Here is a 4,908-nt window from a genome sequence, read left to right as displayed (position 1 = left end):
GCCAATTGATAAGTCTCAAACAAAAGGGTTCAATAATGGAGCACATTGAGGAGTTCCAAAAATTGAACATAAGGGTAAAAGATATTCCAGAGGAGCATAGGATTGATGTGTTCATAGGGTCTTTAAAGGATAATATCCAACATGATGTGCGCCTTTGGGAACCTGATTCATTAGAGAAGGCATTCAGGTTAGCAAGAAAAATGGAAAGCAAAATTATGGCAACTAGGAAGCATACCACTCACAACTATAAAGACGGAAGTGTTGTTGCCCATAGTCTTCCACAACCTACAAGGTTGACACCACAACAATTGGAAGAAAAAAGAGCAAAAGGGCTTTGTTACAATTGTGATAGCAAATACACAAAAGGTCATAAGTGTGCTGAGAAGAAATTATTCTACATAGATTGTGAAGAGGAAGAAGAAAAGGAGCAAGAAAGGTCAAAAGAAGAGGATATATTCCAGGAACAAAGCCTAGATGAAGAACAAATAAATCCGACCATATCTTGTAATGCATTGGCGGGAATTACCACTCCTCAAACCATCAAGATAGAAGGACAAATCAAGAAGAAAAAGGTAATAGTGTTGATTGATTCAGGAAGCACCCACAATTTTATTCATTGTAGGGTAGCAAAAGAATTGAATTGCTTCCTATATCCAGCACCAGAGTGTCAAGTGATGATTGCAAATGGAGGAACAATAAATTGTTCTGGAAAGTGCCATAATATCAAGCTATCCATGGGAGAATATGTATTGACTAGCCCAATGCTTTCCATTCCAATGGGAGGTGCTGATGTTGTACTAGGAGTCCAATGGCTACAATCCTTGGGTACAATAGCTTTTAATTTTCAAGAACTTTTCATGAAATTTTCTGTGGAAGGAAAGGAAGTTGAATTAAGGGGTATTGCAGGGAAACCAGGAAAGATAATCAGCTCTAATGGCATGACAAAGCTTCTAAAAAAGGAGCAAAGAGGTGTAATTGCACAATTATGTTCGCTAGATGTTTCCACATTGGAATCATCTATTTCTCCAGATCTCCAAAAAGTCCTGGACAATCATTCCAAGGTATTTGAGACTCCCAAAGGTCTCCCACCTATGCGTGATCATGATCATGCTATTCATCTGATTCCAGGAAGTGTTCCTCCAAACATCAGGCCGTACAGATATCCATATGTCCAAAAAAGTGAAATTGAACGTATGGTTGCAGAAATGCTAGAGGCTGGTATAATTCAACCGAGTCAAAGTTCTTTCTCAGCTCCAGTAGTATTGGTGCACAAGAAGGATGGATCATGGCGCATGTGTCCAGATTATAGGGAGCTCAACAAGCTCACTATTAAAGATAAGTTCCCCATTCCTGTTATTGATGAATTACTGGATGAATTGCATGGATCAATTTACTTCACCAAGTTGGATCTTCGTTCGGGATATCATCAAATCAGAATGAAGATTGAAGACATTCCGAAAACAGCATTTAGAACTCATGAGGGTCATTATGAATTTTTGGTCATGCCTTTTGGCCTTACCAATGCACCTTCAACATTTCAAGGTTTGATGAATTCAATTTTCAAACCATTCCTTAGAAAATTTGTGTTAGTATTTTTTGATGATATACTAATCTACAGCAAGTCTTGGAAGGATCATGTTGAACATGTTGACAGGGTGCTACAACTATTGGAGGAGAAACAATTATATGCAAAAAGATCCAAATGTTTCTTTGGAGTCCAGGAGGTGGAATATTTGGGTCATATTGTATCTCATGAAGGAGTTAAGGTAGACCCTAGCAAAATTAAAGCCATTAAGGAATGGAAAATCCCCACATCCATAAAGCATCTGCGAGGATTTCTTGGGTTGACAGGGTATTATCGCAAGTTTGTTAAGAATTATGGGAGAATAGCAGCACCTCTAACAACATTATTGAAGAAAGATTCATTTTCATGGACTCGGAAGCAACAAAGGCCTTTGAACATCTTAAAGAGGCAATGTGCCAAGCACCGGTCTTAGCTACACCGGACTTCACAAAAACCTTTATTGTGGAATGTGATGCTTCAGGAAATGGAATTGGTGTTGTTCTAATGCAAGATGAAAGACCCATTGCTTTTGAAAGTCGTCCAATCAAGGGAAAGTTTTTAAGCAAAGCTATTTATGAGAAGGAAATGTTGGCAATACTCCATGCACTTAAGAAATGGCGACCCTACCTAATGGGAAGACACTTCAAGGTAAAAACGGATCATGATAGCCTTAAATACTTTTTAGAACAAAGATTATCCTCTGAAGAGCAACAAAAGTGGGTCACAAAGATGTTGGGTTATGACTTTGAAATCATCTACAAAAAAGGGAAGCAAAATGTGGTGGCAGATGCACTCTCAAGAAAGGATGAGGATGTGGAAGCATTGTTGTGTGCCATTTCTATTATCCAACCAGATTGGATAAACGAAGCAAGGGAGGAATGGAAGAATGACGAAGAAGTGTGGGCACTTATTCGAAAGCTACAACAAGATTCCAGTACTTCTGATACATTTAGCTGGCAAAATGATTCGTTATGGTACAAAGATCGCTTATACCTCTGTAAGAATTCCCAGCTAAAACAAAAGATTCTTATGGAATTGCACACTTCTCCCTTAGGAGGGCACTCAGGATTTTTAAAAACTTACCACAGGGTTAAGAAGGAATTTTTTTGGGATGGCCTTAAATCAGATATTCAAAAGTTTGTGGCGGAATGTTTGGTTTGCCAACAAAATAAAGTTGAAACAATTAAGACACCAGGTCTATTACAACCTTTATCCATTCCAAGCCAACGTTGGGAGGAGGTTTCAATGGATTTTATCACAGGTTTACCCAAGTCTGAGGGAAAGAGTGTCATCATGGTGGTAGTTGACAGACTTACCAAGTATGCACACTTTTGTGCATTATCACATCCATTTAAAGCCAGTACAGTTTCTACTGCATTTATGGAAACAGTTCAAAAGCTACATGGAAACCCAAAGATTATTGTAAGTGACAGAGATCCCATTTTCACTGGAAATTTTTGGACAGAATTATTTTCTTGTCTTGGTACTCAGTTAGCTCATAGCTCATCTTATCATCCTCAATCTGATGGGCAAACTGAGATAGTAAACAAATGTTTGGAAGGATATCTTCGTTGCTTTGTATCTGATAAACAGACACAATGGGTCAAATGGTTGCCTCTGGCTGAATGGTGGTATAACACTTCCTTCCATACAGCAACAAAAATGACCCCATTTATGGCACTTTATGGGTATCAACCACCATCCATCACATCATATTTAAGAGAAAATTCTAAGGTTCAGGCAGTGGAACATCACATCGAACATCAACAACAAGTCCTCCAACTCTTAAAGGATAACCTCGTGTTGGCACAAAATAGAATGAAACAACAGGCAGATCAACATCGCAGTGAAAGAAGTTTTGATGTAGGTGATTGGGTATTCCTACGGCTACAACCATATAAGCAAATGTCCCTAAAGCAAGCTAAGAAGGATAATAAATTATCACCAAAGTATTATGGTCCGTACAAGGTGTTGGAAAAGATTGGTACTATGGCATACAAATTGGAGCTTCCTGCAGCTTCTCGATTGCACCCAGTTTTCCATGTTTCATGTTTAAAGAAGGTTATAGGTGACAAGCTCCCAATTCAAACAATATTGCCAGAACTTGATGAGGAAGGAAAAATTATATTGGAACCGGAAGCAGTCACAGAAACAAGAACTCGACAGCTACGAAATCGATCAATTTCAGAGTATCTTATCAAGTGGAAGAACTTATCCGCTGAAGATTCCACATGGGAGGATGAGAATTTTATGCAGAAGTATCCAGAACTACTCAAGCGTTGAGGACAACACTTTTTTGAAGGAGAGGGGCATGTTGGGTCCCTATAATACTAGTGATTACCCCATTACTATTGTAGTTATACCCCCTATTTATATTGTTGTGCCCCTATTACCCCCATATTGTTATTTCTGTGCCCCATAGAATCCCTCTATTGTTATTTTTGTGGCTTTATATTATTATTGTTAGGTCGGCTGGATTATATTGTGACTCCTTAGACTCCTATATATAGAAAGGAGGTTTTGTCATTTGTATCATCCAAGAATTGTTCATTTATGTAATGTAAAGGAGGTTGCCCCCTCGAAGAGGCTGAATTCTAAGGCGTGGATCTCTCTTTTCTATCTTTTTGTGAGCTGGTTTCATAACACCCATCCTGAAACAGTGTCTCATGCCTTAAAACTGCACATTGTTTTTCAAGTTGTCTTATCTTTCTTACATGCATAAAATGTGCAAAAGGGCCTCCCAAGGCCTCATTCCGATAGTAGTCACTACCCGCTGAAAATGTGCTAATCTATCTTTCAGTGACTATAGGAAAAGGAGACAAGCTAATATCACTTCCAAGGATTTGAGGAGAAGGACCAAGAGACTAAGTGATGGAAAAATATCAGGACCACAACTCTGTCAGATGCATGGTCATCTTTAGGGTAAGTATGGTAAGTAAAGAACACCTTTCAAGGTACATCTCTTAGTTAATTTTGCAAGACTACTTGTCTTGAGTAGCTTGCATGTGTGCAAACACAAAAGTCATTTCATGTATTTCCTCTACATGTCTTTCTTCCTTTTCGCTTGTTTGACCAATTGTCATCTTCATCATGTTGATTGCTATGTCATGCTTGCGACCTTTTTCTAGTGATTTGTGTTCGTTATGTAAACATCTATCTCACTGACACACGAAATAGTAAACAATTTTACACAAGTGTCATCGTAGTCGTTCAATAATCTATCTCAAGTGTCACACTTGTTTCTCTCAACCTTTAGGCAATCACATTGAGACATGTTGTCGTGTTGGTTTGAGGTGTCTTGTTATCAAGTCATGTTGAGCGTGTGTTCTCAAGGCCATGTATAC

Source organism: Pinus tabuliformis, chromosome 9, assembly GCF_031772625.1.
Source record: "Pinus tabuliformis cultivar Carrire ecotype Pingquan chromosome 9, CPIR1, whole genome shotgun sequence".
In the NCBI taxonomy this organism is placed as follows: domain Eukaryota; kingdom Viridiplantae; phylum Streptophyta; class Pinopsida; order Pinales; family Pinaceae; genus Pinus; species Pinus tabuliformis.
The sequence above is the reverse complement of the archived record's forward strand: the minus strand, read 5'-3'. Positions refer to the sequence as shown.